The sequence below is a fragment of the Arachis stenosperma genome, chromosome 9 (genome assembly GCF_014773155.1).
Source record: "Arachis stenosperma cultivar V10309 chromosome 9, arast.V10309.gnm1.PFL2, whole genome shotgun sequence".
In the NCBI taxonomy this organism is placed as follows: domain Eukaryota; kingdom Viridiplantae; phylum Streptophyta; class Magnoliopsida; order Fabales; family Fabaceae; genus Arachis; species Arachis stenosperma.
This window is the reverse complement of record NC_080385.1, coordinates 63,321,792-63,338,115: the sequence shown is the minus strand read 5'-3', so window position 1 is coordinate 63,338,115 and position 16,324 is coordinate 63,321,792. Positions and strand designations below refer to the sequence as shown.

The 16,324-nt window shown below is 36.6% G+C and overlaps 1 non-coding gene across 1 annotated transcript; it reads right to left on the bottom strand.

The window, feature by feature from the left end:
* Positions 1–13,011: 13,011 nt before the first annotated feature.
* Positions 13,012–13,115, bottom strand: LOC130953501 (small nucleolar RNA R71). Its single transcript, XR_009075671.1, has one exon. It is a non-coding gene; the product is annotated as a small nucleolar RNA R71 (small nucleolar RNA).
* Positions 13,116–16,324: the final 3,209 nt, after the last annotated feature.

Sequence of the window (16,324 nt, the reverse complement as noted above, 5' to 3'; positions counted from 1 at the left end):
ATCTTCATGTTGAGAGTCCAACCATACTCTAGCTCTCTCTCTTACAGCAAAAAGGAAAAGCATAAGCCTGTAGACCTCAGGATCAACCCTATTAGTCTTAACAGTATCACAAATCTGCAAGAATTCAGTTGAGAACTGAAAAGGATCTTCTGATGGAAGTCCATAAAACTTGTAATTCTGTTGCATCAGAGAAACTAATTGAGGCTTTAGCTCAAAATTGTTTGCTCCAATGGCAGGGATTGAGATACTTCTTCCATGTAAGTTGAAATTTGGTGCAGTAAAGTCACCAAGCATCTTCCTTGCATTGTTGTTGGGTTCGGCGATGTCTCTTTCTTTTTCGAGATTCTCTGTAAGGTTTTCTCTGGATTGTTGTGCTTTAGCTTCTCTTAACTTCTTCTTCAGAGTCCTTTCAGGTTCAGGATATACTTCAACAAGAATGTCCTTGACCTTGCTCCTGCTCATATAAAAAAGAAGAGAACAGAAAGGAAGAGGAATCCTCTATGTCACAGTATAGAGATTCCTTTATGTGAGTAGAAGAAGAAAAGAATAGAAGAAGAAAAATTCGAACACAGAGAAAGAAGAGAAGAGGGTTCGAATTATGAGTAGAAAAGTAGTATTAGTAGATAAATAAATAAATAGAAGGAGATGAGAGAGAGAGAATTTCGAAAATTATTTTTGAAAAATGGTTAGTGATTTTCGAAAATTAAGTGAAGAAATAAATTTAAAATTAAAATTTGAAATAATTAGTTAAATAAAAAGATTTTTGAAAAAGAGTGAGGAATTTTCGAAAATTAGAGAGAGAAAAGTAGTTAGGTGGTTTTGAAAAAGATAAGAAATAGTAAAACAAATAAAAAATCAATTAGTTAGTTGAAAAAGATTTGAAAATCAATTTTGAAAAGATAGGAAGTTAGAAAAGATTTTTGAAATTGATTTTGAAAAAGATATGATTTGAAAAAGATATGTTTAAAAAGATATGATTGAAAAGATATGATTAAAAAAGATGATTTTTAAAATTAAAATTGATTACTTAACTAACAAGAAACTAAAAGATATGATTCTAGAATTTAAAGATTGAACCTTTCTTAACAAGAAAGTAACAAACTTTAAATTTTTGAATTAATCACATTTATTGTTAGTAAAGTTTTCGAAAATTATGAAATAAAATTAAGAAAAAGATTTTGAAAATCAATTTTAAAATTTTCGAAAATAATAATAAAAAAATGAAAAAGATTTTATTTTTGAAAAAGATTTGAAAAGATAAGATTTTTAAAATTGAAATCTTGACTTGACTAACAAGAAACAACTTATTTTAAAAATTTTTTACTAAATCAACCCAAAGATTTCGAATTTTATGAGAGAAATAAGGAAAAGATATTTTTTTATTTTTGAATTTTTAATAAGGAGAGAGAAAAATAACTAAATGACTCAAAACATAAAAATTATTAATCAAAACACATTATGCATGCAAGATTATGAATGTCAAGATGAACACCAAGAACACTTTGAAGATCATGTTGAACATCCAGACTTATTTTTGAAAAATTTTTAAGAAAAGAAAAACATGCAAAACACCAAACTTAGAGATTTCTCATGCTTAGACACTATGAATGCAAAAATGCATATGAAAAACAACAAAAGACACAAAACAAGAAAATATGAAGATCAAACAAGAAGACTTACCAAGAACAACTTGAAGATCATGAAGAATGCAATGCATGAATTTTTCGAAAATAATGCACAAGTTTTAAAAACATGCAATAGACACCAAACTTAAAAATTGACACTAGACTCAAACAAGAAACACAAAATATTTTTTATTTTTATGATTTTATTAATTTTTTTGGATTTTTCGAAAATTATTTTTGAAAAAGGAAAAAGAAGAAAATTTTTTTGTATTTTTTGAAAATAAGAAACAAAAAGCTTAAAAATAAAATAAAATTACCTAATCTGAGCAACAAGATGAACCGTCAATTGTCCAAACTCGAACAATCCCCGGCAATGGCTCTAAAAACTTGGTGTACGAAATTATGATCTCAATGGCGCCAACAACTTGGTACGCACAATTGTAATATCACTCTTTTTCACAACTTCGCACAACTAACCAGCAAGTGCACTGGGTCGTCCAAGTAATAAACCTTACGTGAGTAAGGGTCGATCCCATGGAGATTGTCGGCTTGAAGCAAGCTATGGTCACCTTGTAAATCTCAGTCAGGTGGATTCAAATGGGTTATGGAGTTTTAATAATTAAAAAGATAAATAAGCATGAAATAAAAATAGAGATACTTTTGTAAATCATTGGTGGGAATTTCAGATAAGCGTATGGAGATGCGTTGTTCCTTCTGAATCTCTGCTTTCCTACTGCCCTCATCCAATCCTTCATACTCCTTTCCATGGCAAGCTGTATGTAGAGGGATCACCGTTATCAATGGCTACCGTCCATCCTCTCAGTGAAAATGGTCCAGCTACGGGTTACGTAGGGCTAATCATCTGTTGGTTCTCGATCGTGTAGGAATAGGATTTACTATCCTTTTGTGTCTGTCACCACGCCCTACAGTCGCGAGTTTGAAGCTCGTCACAGTTATCCCATTCCAGATCCTACTCGGAATACCGCAGACAAGGTTTAGACTTTTTGGATCTCAAGAATGCTGCCAATTGATTCTAGCTTATACCACAAAGACTCTAATCGCAAGGAATTGAAGGCTCTGTTGTCAGGAGAGGCAATCAAACGCATGGACCAGGAATCCAAGAGATAGACATTCAAGCTTGTTTTCATGTAGAACGGAAGTGGTTGTCAATCACGCGTTCATGAGTGAGAATGGTGATGGGTGTCACATAATCATCACATTCGTAATATTCTTGTGTGCGAATGAATATCTTAGAATAGAAATAAGCATGAATTGAATAGAAGATAGTAGTAATTGCATTAATACTCGAGGAACAGCAGAGCTCCACACCTTAATCTATGGTGTGTAGAAACTCCACCATTGAAAATACATAAGTGATGAAGGTCCAGGCATGGCCGAATGGTCAGCCCCCAAAATGTGATCAAGAGATCAAAAGATGATCAAAAGATAGATACCAAGATCCCCAGATGAAAATACAATAGTAAAAAGTCCTATTTATACTAGACTAGCTACCAGGGGTACAGAAATGAGTAAATGATGCAAAAATCCACTTCCGGGCCCACTTGGTGTGTGCTTGGGCTATACATTGAAGCTTTCACGTGTAGAGGTCTTCCTTGGAGTTAAACGCTAGTTTGTAATTTGTTTCTGGGGTTTAACTCTTCTTTGCAACTTGTTTCTGGCGTTTAACGCCAAAATAGGGTAGAAAGCTGGCATTAAACGCCAGTTTGGGTCGTCTAAAATCGGGCAATGTATGGACTATTATATATTTCTGGAAAGCCCTGGATGTCTACTTTCCAACGCAATTGAGAGTGCGCCACGTCGACTTCTGCAGCTCCAAAAATTCTATTTCGAGTGCAGAGAGGTCAGAATCCAACAGCATTAGCAGTCCTTTTTCAGCCTCTGAATCAGATTTTTGCTCAGGTCCCTCAATTTCAGCCAGAAAATACCTGAAATCACAGAAAAACACACAAACTCAAAGTAAAGTCCATAAACGTGAATTTTGCTTAAAAACTAATAAAAATACACTAAAAACTAACTAAATCATACTAAAAACTATATAAAAACAATGCTAAAAAGCGTATAAATTATCCGCTCATCAATAAGCTTTCATTCAATACTCCCAAACCAGTTGGTTTTAAGGTATTAGGTGTTGAAGGACCCTTTAGGATTTACTTGCTCAAGCCTCTCTCTTTGACACAATTCTACCATAAGCATTTAACTAGGATAGTAACTTTTTGAGTTCTCATTTCTTTCTTTTTCTTCCTAGTAATTGATGCTCAGATCCTTTTGCCATGTTCTTTTGTTTTTCTGTTTTTTTTTTGCTTTCTTTTGTTGCTACTTCTTGGATCAATATATATTTGAGAATCTCCATAATACTTCTTTGAACTCTATTTCCTGCTTATGAGCTCCCATGCCAGTTTTCACAAACATGCAACCTCAATACACAATCATACAACTAGAACTACCACTTCTCTTGATCTTTTGCTTACCTCAAAACAAATTTTTGACTCCTCAATCATTCTTTTCAAACAAATGTTCTCTTTTTGCATACTTATAGATATTGAGTGCAAGAAATTTCAAGAGTATGGTGTTATGATATATCAAACATCTTAGTTATTGAACTACAAAGAAGTCATACTGATGACCCGTAATTTACTACCCACATATAATGAATCCGTTCTTTGGCAAGCGCACCAAATTGTCATCAAGTAATAACCCACAATGGAGTGGGATCGTATCCACAGAGATTAATTGGATTAAGCAAGCAATAGTTGATTAACTAGCCTAGTTAGACAAGCACCATTGGATGATAAGCAACAAGGAATTGTAAATAACATGAAAGTAAAGGAAAACAATAAAGTGCAAGAAAGTAAATGGCAAAGAAAGTAAAGTACAAAAAAGTAAAGTGTCGAAAATGTAAAGTGCAAAAAAGTAAATGACTATAAAGTAAATAAAAGAAAGAAAGATAAAATAAACATTGGGATCAAGAGAAATTGCATTCTCCGGATTAATTAATTTCATCTCATCTTCAATCATGCAACTCATTGACCTCTTGGCAATCATGATTGATTGAGCCCCAATTCCTTGGTGACTCAATCTCTCAAATCTTGATCAATAGCCAATTCCTTGGTCTAATTGCTCATGAGAAGAGATGAAGCTTGTTCCCTGATTATACCACACATCCTCATAGGTCCAAGTAGAAGGAGGATTATATGTCACCATATCCAAACACCAAAACCCATATCCTACTCAAGTGTGAGAAAGGATTTCAAGCATGGTTTTATGATTCCTCTTCCAAGGTTCCCATAAAACCCAAATACATTCAATCTCTTTTCCAAGATAATTGAATGCTAGAATGAAGAATGAAATCCCTTCCAGTAAATCAAAGAGAGATGAGGAGAAGAAGAATAAAAACAATCAATCCATTGAAAAATAATAGAGCTCTCTTTCCCAATGGAAAGAGTTAGTAATTCATAACTAAAAATATTTACAAGTAAGAAAATAGAAGAGGAGAAGAGAATGGTGGGAAGGAGTGTCCGAAGACTTACTCCTCCAAATGTGTCCAGCCTAATAGATTGCTCTCTAGTTCTATTAAACTAAGGTCTTTATATAGGCTCTCCTAAATTACAAACTTAAATGAAATTAAAAGCAAATTACAATGAAATGAAAATAAACTATTCTAGATGCTTCTTGTGGCCTTGATTGGTTGACAATTGTAGCTTGAATGAGAGTTGGAGTGGGCTTGGTTGAAGGTTTGGGGCCACAGGAAAAAGTTGGCGTGTGGTTCCAAGTGCCACTCCCACTTGATTTTGCCCTTTGGAGTATGACCCACTTTGCATTGTTGAAAGTATGGAGTTGGTTGGGCCTCAAATTGAATATTCACTATGGAGTATTAGATATTGTTAGAAATCTTTGGATGTTAGCTTTCCAACGCCTTTTAAATCAACTCATTTGGATCTCTATAGCTCAAGTTATGTCCATTTGAAGATGGATAGGGCAGTCTGTCAAGTAGCCCGGCGTGCCACGCCCACTTCTGGCATGCCACGCCCCATATGTTGTGCAACTGGCATGCCACGCCCAAAACTGGTGTGCCACACCTTCAATGATGCACCAAAATCTTCTCTCTGGCCATTTGAACTGGCGCGCCACGCCCAAGACTCCAAGTGGCACGCCCATTGTATGAAAGGGGTTGGTGTGCCACGCCTTCGATATCAAGTGGCACCCCCAGGTTTTGCAATGCTAAAATAATGGCCAATTTCACCTCTAGTTTTAATGTCCACTATAACGTGTTATATATCTTTAGAAAGCTCTTGATGTCAGCTTTCCAAAGCCACCAAGATCACCTCATATAGTCCTCTACAACTCAAGTTATGCTCTATTAAAGATGAAGAGGTTAGGCTGGTAACTCTACAGTGACGTGTTTTTCTTCTTGTGATTTCAGGGTCAATATCTTCCACAATTCTAGTGTCCATTATAAAGTTTTATATATAGTTGAAAAGCTCCAGATGTCTACTTTCTAATGGCATTGGAATCACTTTATTTGGAGTTGTGTAACTCAATATATCTTCATTTGAATAAGAGGCGGTCAGGCTGGCATATGCCCTGGCGTGCCACGCCCACTTCTTGGCATACCACGCCCATAGTGTGGCTCAAAATAACTCCTCTGGAACATAAGCCTAGCGTGCCACGTCTATATCACCAAGTGGCATACCCTCTTCGAGATTTTGGCCTCACAAACTTGGCGTGTCACGCCCAGAGCTCCAAGTGGCATTCCTAAGTCACAATTAAGGTTGGCGTGCCACGCCTTCGACATCAAGTGGCACGCCCATGTTGAACTCTTCAATCTCTCTTGCTGGAATGTTTGCCTGGCGTGCCACACCCAGAACACCAAGTGGCATGCCCATTGATGAGAATAGGCTTCAAAAGCTTGGCGTGCCACGCCTAGATTCCAAGTGGCACGCCCATTGTGTTTTTCTTCATTTTTATTGCTCTTTTCATCTAAAATTCAGCACAAACCCATTTCAAAGCAATGTACCATAATATATATCATTTGGTTCCTGAAATTGCATTGATTCAATGAGATTATGCTCTTTTTATGGCCCTTTTAGATAAGAAAAATGGTACATGATGCACAGGAATCACAACACCAAACTTAAACTTTGCTTGTCCTTGATGCACGAAAACTTATCTCACAACAAATTTCCCTTCGGCAAGTATACCGAATTGTCGTCAAGTAAAAACTCACAATAGAGTGAGGTCGAATCCCACAGGGATTAACGGATTAAGCAATCAATGGTTAATTGATTATCCTAGTTAGACGAATCATATTGGAGTGATAAGTAACATGGAAATGTAAATGGCATAAAAGTAAAGAAAGCAAAATAAAGTGCAGAAAAGTAAAATGGCAACAAAAGTAAATGTAAGAAATAAAATGAACATTGGGATCAAGAGATATTGCAATCCTCCAGATCAAGTTCATTCTCATCTCTTCCTCAATCAATGCATTCATTGATCTCCTTAGCAATCTTAGGTGATTGGATCCCAATTCCTTGGCAACCCAATCTCTCTAAGCTTGAACAATTGCCCAATTCCTTGATTTAATTGCTCATGGGAAGAGATGAAGTATAGTCACTGATTATACCACATGTATTTCCAAATCAAAGTGTTGGTAGGGTCACTATATCCATCTAAACCCCAATTTGGTCCAACATGAGAAAGCATTTCTAGCATGATCTCCTCATTCCTCTTCCAAGGTTCAGAGGAGATCCAATTATGGAGAGCTTCTCTTCCAAGATAGCTAACCAATTGGATGAAGATCGAAAGTTCTCTAGTAAAATCAAGAGAAAAGAAATAAGAAGAAGAATAAAAACTACAATTGATCCATTAAATGCAATAGAGCTCTCTAAACCAATGAAAAAAGTTAGTTGCTTATTGCTCTACTCAAACAGAAAAGAAAGAAAGTGCAAAAAAAATAAAGATGAGGATTCAAATTGAAATTGAAACTTCAAAGTTCATAATTGAAAAGTACAAATTGAAATTAAACTGTTACTAAGAAAAGAAAAATAAGGACAAGTGTGTGAGGGGAGGGAGTCCGAAGACCCCTCTTCAATCCCCAATTCAATCCTCCCTCCAATCCTGTCTCTCCGATGCCTTGAATGTAGAAACTAAGGCCTTTATATAGGCTCTCCTAAATTACAACTCAAATGAAATTGAAAGTAAATTACAATAAAATAAAAATTAACTATTCTAGATGCTTCTTGTGGCCTTGATTGCTTGACAATTGCGGGCTTGCTTCCTTGTGGTTGGGTGCTCCTTGAAAGAGAAGTGAATCAAGTTGAGGTCCAGGTGCTAATCGTTAGTGCCACCGTTAGACTAACGCTACAAGTGTGGCGTTAGTGCTGAAGTTAGTGAGGCTAACGTCACACTTGCTACCCAGTTGGTGTTTTTGGGGCTTAAAAGATGCCTATTGTTTGTGCTCCAATTTCATGCCCACTATAGAGTATTATATATTGTTGGAAAGCTCTGAATGTCAGCTTTCTAACTCCATTAAAGTTATCTTAATTGAACTTCTATAACTCACGTTATGTTTCTTTGAAGTGGACAAGGTCGCTGGCATAGTTGTTGGCGTTATTGGAAAAGTTAGCCACAATAACGTCAGGTTCAAGGGATTAATATTGCCAGGTTTTGGAGTTCAAACTTAATGTCCACCCCATACTATTATATATTGTTGGAAAGCCTGGGATGTCTACTTTTCAACTCCATTAAAATCGCATCATTTGGAGCTCTACAGCTCGAGTTACACTTCTTGGAAGGTGAAGAGGTCAGCTGGCCTTACTACAGGTTGATACCATGTTCATCTTTGCACTTTTGGGATAGGTTTTCTTCCTTAAATTTAGTGTCCACCATGTATTGCCATATATGCTTGGAAAGCTCTGGAATCCTATTTTCCAATGCCACTGGAATCACCTCATTTGGAGCTTTGTGGCTCAAGTTATTCTTGTTTGAAAAAGGCATGGTCAGGTTGCCGGATGAGATTTTGCCCATGTTAGTGTAACTAACGTGGCCCTTAACGTAGGCATGCTAAGGCTCGAGGGCGTTAATGACACTCACCTTTGTCACTAACGCTACAAAACCCCCCTCTTCCATGTTAATGGTCCACGTTAACTAACGTGGACCATTAACGTGGGTCTTCCTTTGCTTTGCTAAAGTTAGTGGCGTTAACGTTGCCACTAACTTTCCATGCTCTCCTTCTTCAAAGTTAATGCCCCCACTAACGTTGGGGCTTCTCCTCTCTTCCACGTTAGTGTCCACGTTAGTGGCACTAATGGGGCAACTAACGTGGGCTAAGATGACATTTGAAGACGTTAGTGGTGTTAACTTTACCACTAACGTTGCAAACTTTCCTTCCTTCCACGTTAATGGCCACGTTAGTGGCACTATCGTAGCCACTAACGTGGCTTTTCTCTGCTTCTTGTTACCTGAAATCAATCAAACAAAGTGCATCAAAGTCTTGCTCTTAATCATGAGATCATGCATCATCCATTTTATCATTCAATTCATGCATAATTCTTATGAAATCATTAAAAATTCACAATGTTTGTGATGAGCGGATAATTTATACGCTTTTTGGCATTGTTTTTAGGTAGTCTTTAGTATGATCTAGTTACTTTTAGGGATATTTTCATTAGTTTTTATGCTAAAATTACATTTCTGGATTTTACTATGAGTTTGTGTGTTTTTTTCTGTGATTTCAGGTAATTTCTGGCTAAAATTGAGGGACCTGAGCAAAACTCTGATAAAAGGCTAACAAAGGACTGCTGATGCTGTTGGAATCTGACCTCCCTGAACTCGAAATGGATTTTCTAAAGCTACAAAACTCCAAATGGCACGATCTCAATGGCGTTGGAAAGTAGTCATCCAGAGCTTTCCAGAAATATATAATAGTACATACTTTGTTCGAAATTAGACGACGTAAACGGGCGCTCAATGTCAGTTTCATGCTGCATTCTGGAGTCAAACGCCAGAAACACGTCACGAACCAGAGTTGAACGCCCAAAACACGTTACAACTTGGCATTCAACTCCAAGAGAAGCCTCAGCTCGTGGATAGATCAAGCTCAGTCCAAGCACACACCAAGTGGGCCCCGGAAGTAGATTTATGCATCAATTACTTACTTCTGTAAACCCTAGTAGCTAGTTTAGTATAAATAGAACTTTTTACTAGTGTATTAGTCATCTTTTGACCACATCTTTGGTCCCAGTTTTATTTTATTTATTCATCTAAGGAGACTATTGATCACATTTGGGGGCTGGCCATTCGGCCATGCCTGAACCTCTATATCTTATGTATTTTCAACGGTGGAGTTTCTACACACCATAGATTAAGGGTGTGGAGCTCTGCTGTACCTCAAGTTTCAATGCAATTACTACTATTTTCTATTCAATTCGACTTATTCTTATTCTAAGATATTCGTTGTACTTCAACATGATGAATGTGATGATCTGTTACACTCATCATCATTCTCACCTATGAACGCGTGACTGACAACCACTTCCGTTCTACCTTAGACCGGGCGCATATCTCTTGAATTCCTTAATCAGAATCTTCGTGGTATAAGCTAGAATTGATGACGGCATTCATGGAAATCCGGAAAGTCTAACCTTGTCTGTGGTATTCTGAGTAAGATTCCGGGATTAAATGACTGTGACGAGCTTCAAACTCGCGATTGCTGGGCGTGATGACAAACGCAAAAGAATCAAGGGATTCTATTCCAACATGATCGAGAACCGACAGATGATTAGCCGTGCTGTGATAGAGCATTTGGACCATTTTCACTGAGAGGATGGGATATAGCCATTGACAACGGTGATGCCCTACATACAGCTTGCCATAGAAAGGAGTGACAAAGATTGGATAAAAGCAGTAGGAAAACAGAGATTCAGAAGGAACACAGCACCTCCATACACCTATCTGAAATTCTCACTATTGAATTATATGAGTAACTATTTACTATTTTATTCCATCGCGTATATTATAATTTCTTAATATAGTTGAATCCTCCTGACTGGGATTTACAAGATGACCATAGCTTGCTTCATACCAACAATTTCTGTGGGATCGACCCTTATTCACGTAAGGTATTACTTGGACGACCCAGTACACTTGCTGGTTAGTTGTGCGGAGTTGTGACAAAGTGTGATTTATGTTTGAGAGCACCAAGTCTTTGGAGCCATTGTTGATGATCACAATTTCATCCACCAAGTTTTTGGCACTGTTGCCGGGGATTGTTCGAGTTTGGACAACTAACGGTTCATCTTGTTGCTCAGATTAGGTAATTTTCTTTTTATTTTCTTTTCAAAAAAGTTTTCAGAAATCTTTCAAAAATTTTTTCTTTATTTTTCATTTTTCCAAAAATTATTTTCGAAAAAAAAAGAAAATACAAAAAGAAATCATAAAATCATAAAAACCAAAAATATTTTGTGTTTCTTGTTTGAGTCTTGTGTCATGTTATATGTTTGCTGTCAATTGCATGCTTAAAAAAATTTTTTTCTTGCATTTTTCGAAAATTCATACATCCATAGTGTTCTTCATGATCTTCAAGTTGTTCATGGTAAGCCTTCTTGTTTGGTCTTGATGTTTTCTTGTTTTGTGTTTTATGATGTTTTTCATATGCATTTTTGCATTCATATTGTCTAAGCATTAAAAATTTCTAAGTATGGTGTCTTGCATGTTTTCTTTGCATCAATAATTTTTCAAAAATATGTTCTTGATGTTCATCATGATCTTCAAAGTGTTATTGGTGTTCATCTTGACATTCATAGTGTTCTTGCATGCATCATGCGTTTTGATCCAAAATTTTCATGTTATGGGTCATTTTTATATTTTTCTCTCTCATCATTAAAAATTCAAAAATAAAAAAATATCTTTTCCTTATTTCTCTCCAAATTTTCAAAAATTTGAGTTGACTTAGCCAAAAATTTTTAAAATTAGTTGTTTCTCATAAGTCAAGTCAAATTTTCAAATTTAAAAATCTTATCTTTTCAAAATCTTTTTCAAAAATCAAATCTTTTTCATTTTTTTTATTTTCAAAATTTTTAGAATTTATTTTCAAAATCTTTTTCTTAATTTTATTTCAAAATTTTCGAAAATTATGCTAATAATTAATATGATTGATTCAAAAATTTGAAGTTTGAGAAAGGTTCAATCTTTAAATTCTAGAATCATATCTTTTAGTTTCTTGTTAGTTAAGTAATTAATTTTAATTTTAAAATTTAAAATCTTTTTTAACCATATCTTTTTATCATATTTTTTTATCTTATCCCTTTATCATATCTTTTTCAAAATTTTATCTTTTTCAAAAATTTGATTTCAAAATATCTTATCTAACTTCTTATCTTCTTATCTTTTCAAATTTGACTTTAATATCTTTTTTAACTAACTATTTGACTTTTTGTTTGTTTTTCATCTTTTTCAAAACCACCTAACTACTTTTTCCTCTCTACATTTTGAAAATATCTCATCCCTTTTTCAAAATTCTTTTGAAATTAACTAGTTATTTTAAATTTTAATTTTAATTCTCTCTCATCTTTAATTTTCGAAAATCATTAACTCCTTTTCAAAATTAATTTTCAAATTCTCTCTCTCTCATCTTCTTCTATTTATTTATTTATTTACTAACACTTCTCTTCACCTCTTCTCATCTCAAATCACTGCCCCTATCCTTACCCTTGTGTTTGGATTATTCCTTCTTCTTAATCCTTATTATCTTTCTTCTTCTACTAATAATAAGGATCCTCTTTACTGTGACATAAATGATTCCTCTTCTTTTTCTTTTTCTCTTCTCTTTCATATGACCAGGAACAAGGAAAAAGGCACTCTTGTTGAAGCTGATCCAGAACCTGAAAGGACTCTGAAGAGGAAACTAAGAGAAGCTAAATTATAACAATCCAGAGGCAACCATTTTGAAATTTTCGAACAAGAGAAAGAGATGGCAGCCGAACCCAACAACAATAATGCAAGGAGGATGTTTGGTGATTTTACTAAACCCATGTCCAAGTTTGATGGAAGAAGCATCTCAATTCCTGCCATTGGAGCAAACAATTTTGAGCTGAAACCTCAATTAGTTGCTCTAATGCAACAGAACTGCAAGTTTTATGGACTTCCATCTGAAGATCCTTACCAGTTTTTAACTGAGTTCTTGTAGATTTGTGAGACTGTTAAGACGAATGGAGTAGATCCTGAAGTCTACAGGCTCATGCTTTTCCCTTTTGCTGTAAGAGACAGAGCTAGAACATGGTTGGATTCTCAACCTAAAGATAGCCTGGACTCCTGGGATAAGCTGGTCACGGCCTTCTTGGATAAATTCTTTCCTCCTCAAAAACTGAACAAGCTTAGAGTGGACGTTCAAACCTTCAAGCAAAAAGATGGTGAATCCCTCTATGAAGCTTGGGAAAGATACAAGCAGATGACCAAAAAGTGTCCTTCTGACATGTTTTCAGAATGGACCATATTAGATATATTCTACTATGGTCTATCTGAGTTTTCCAAGATGTCATTGGACCATTCTATAGGTGGATCCATTCACCTAAAGAAAACGCCTGCAGAAGCTCAAGAACTTATTGACATGGTTACAAATAACTAATTCATGTACACTTTTGAGAGAAATTCCGTGAATAATGGACGCCTCAGAGGAAGGGAGTTCTTGAAATTGATGCTCTGAATGCCATATTGGCTCAGAACAAAGTGTTGACTCAGCAAGTCAACATGATCTCTCAAAGTCTGAATGGATGGCAAAATGCATCCAACAGTACTAAAGAGACAGCTTCTGAAGAAGTTTATGATCCTAAGAACCCTGCAATGGCAGAGGTTAATTACATGGGTAAACCTTATGGAAACACCTATAATTCATCATGGAAAAATCATCCAAATTTCTCATGGAAGGATCAACAAAAGCCTCAACAAGGCTTTAATAATGGTGGAAGAAACAGGCTCAGCAATAACATGCCTTTTTCATCATCTTCTCAGCAACAGATAGAGAATTCTGAGCAGAGCCCCTCTAATTTAGCAAACTTAGTCTCTGATCTGTCAAAGGCCACTTTAAGTTTCATGAGTGAGACAAGATCCTCCATTAGAAATTTGGAGGCACAAGTGGGCCAGCTGAGTAAGAAAGTAACTGAAACTCCTCCTAGTACTCTCCCAAGCAATACTAAAGAAAATCCAAAGAGAGAGTGCAAGGCCATTGACATAGTCAATATGGCCGAATGCAAGGAGGAGGAGGAGGACGTGAATCCCAATGAGGAAGACCTCATGGGACGTCTCTCAAGCAAGAAGGAGTTCGCTATTGAGGGCCAAAAGGAATCTGAGGCTTATATAGAGACCATAGAGATCCCACTAAATCTCCTTCTACCATTCATGAGCTCTGAAGACTATTCTTCCTCAGAAGAGGATGAAGATGTGATTGGAGAGCAAGTTGCTCAATATCTAGGAGCCATCATGAAGCTGAATGCCAAGTTGTTTGGTAATGAGACTTGGGAAGGTAAACCTCCCTTGCTCATTAGTGAACTAGATACATGGATTCAGAAAGCTTTACCTCAAAAGAGACAAGATCCAGGCAAATTCTTAATACCCTGTACCATAGGCACTATGACCTTTAACAAGGCTCGGTGTGACCTGGGGTCAGGCATAAATCTTATGCCACTCTCTGTAATAGAGAAACTAGGGATCATTGAGGTACAGCCTGCCATATACTCATTACAAATGGCAGACAAGTCAGTAAGACAAGCTTATGGATTGGTAGAGGACGTGCTAGTGAAGGTTGAAGGCCTTTACATCCCTGCTGATTTCATAATCTTAGACACTAGGAAGGAGGAGGATGAATGCATCATCCTTGGGAGACCTTTCTTGGCCACAGCAGAAGCTGTGATAGATGTTAACAGAGGAGAACTAGTCTTTCAATTGAATAGGGACTACCTTGTGTTTAAGACCCAAGGGTGCTGATGAGCGAATAATTTATACGCTTTTTGGCATTGTTTTTAGGTAGTTTTTAGTATGATCTAGTTACTTTTAGGGATGTTTTCATTAGTTTTTATGCTAAATTTACATTTCTGGACTTTACTATGAATTTGTGTGTTTTTCTGTGATTTCAGGTCATTTCTGGCTGAAATTGAGGGACCTGAGCAAAACTCTGATAAAAAGCTGACAAAGGACTGCTAATGTTGTTGGATTCTGAGCTCCCTACACTCGAAATGGATTTTCTAGAGCTATAGAACTTCAAATGGTGCGCCCTCAACGGCGTTAGAAAGTAGACATCCAGAGCTTTCCTGGCCTCTTGGCCATGCCTGGACCTTTCACTTATGTATTTTCAACGGTGGAGTTTCTACACACCATATATTAAGGGTGTGGAGCTCTGCTGTACCTCAAGTTTTAATGCAATTACTACTATTTTCTATCCAATTCGATTTATTCCTGTTCTAAGATATTCGTTGCACTTCAACTTGATGAATGTGATTATCCGTGACACTCATCATCATTCTCACCTATGAACGCGCATGACTGAAAACCACTTCCGTTCTACCTTAAACCGAGCGCATATCTCTTGGATTCCTTGATCAGAATCTTCGTGGTATAAGCTAGAATTGATGGAGGCATTCATGGAAATCCGAAAAGTCTAACCTTGTCTGTGGTATTCTGAGTAGGATTCCGGGATTGAATGACTGTGACGAGCTTCAAACTCCTGAAGGCTGGGCGTTAGTGACAGACGCAAAAGAATCACGGGATTCTATTCCAACCTGATTGAGAACCGACAGATGATTAGCCGTGCTGTGACAGAGCATTTGGACCATTTTCACTGAGAGGATGGGATGTAGCCATTGACAACGGTGATGCCGTACATACAGCTTGCCATAAAAAGAATGATAAAAAACTGGAAGGAAGAAGTAGAAAAGCAAAGATTCAGAAGGAACACAGCACCTCTATACACCTATCCGAAATTCTCACCATTGGATTACATGAGTAACTTTATCTTTATATTCTGTTTATTTACTATTATTTGATTTTCAAAATTCCATAATCAATTATTATCCACCTGACTGAGATTTACAAGATGACCATAGCTTGCTTCATACCAACAATCTCCATGGGATCGACCCTTACTCACGTAAGGTATTACTTGGACGACCCAGTGCACTTGCTGGTTAGTTGTGTGGAGTTGTGACAAAGTGTGATTCACGTTTGAGAGCGCTACCAAGTTTTTGGCACCATTGTTGATGATCACAATTTCATGCACCAGGTGCTCTTCTATAAACATGGAAAAGAGGCACAGTAATCTTCTCTCAGTACAGAGTCAAACAGAGCACCCACAATCAAACTCTAAGTTTGGTGTTGGAAGGCCACAACCAAACTCTAAGTTTGGTGTTGAACCCCCATATCCAAACTCTAAGTATGGTGTTGGGAGTCCACAACATTGACCTGATCACCTTTGTGGCTCCAAGAGAGCCCACTGTCAAGCTAGTGACATTAAAAGAGCGCTTGTTGGGAGGTAACCCAATTTTTATTTATCTAATTTTATTTTTTATTTTACTATTATTTTGTGTTTTATTAGGTTCATGATCATGTGGAGTCACGAAAAAATTATTAAAATTAAAAACAGAATCAAAAACAGCAGAAGAACAATCACACCCTGGAGGAAGGACTTACTGGCG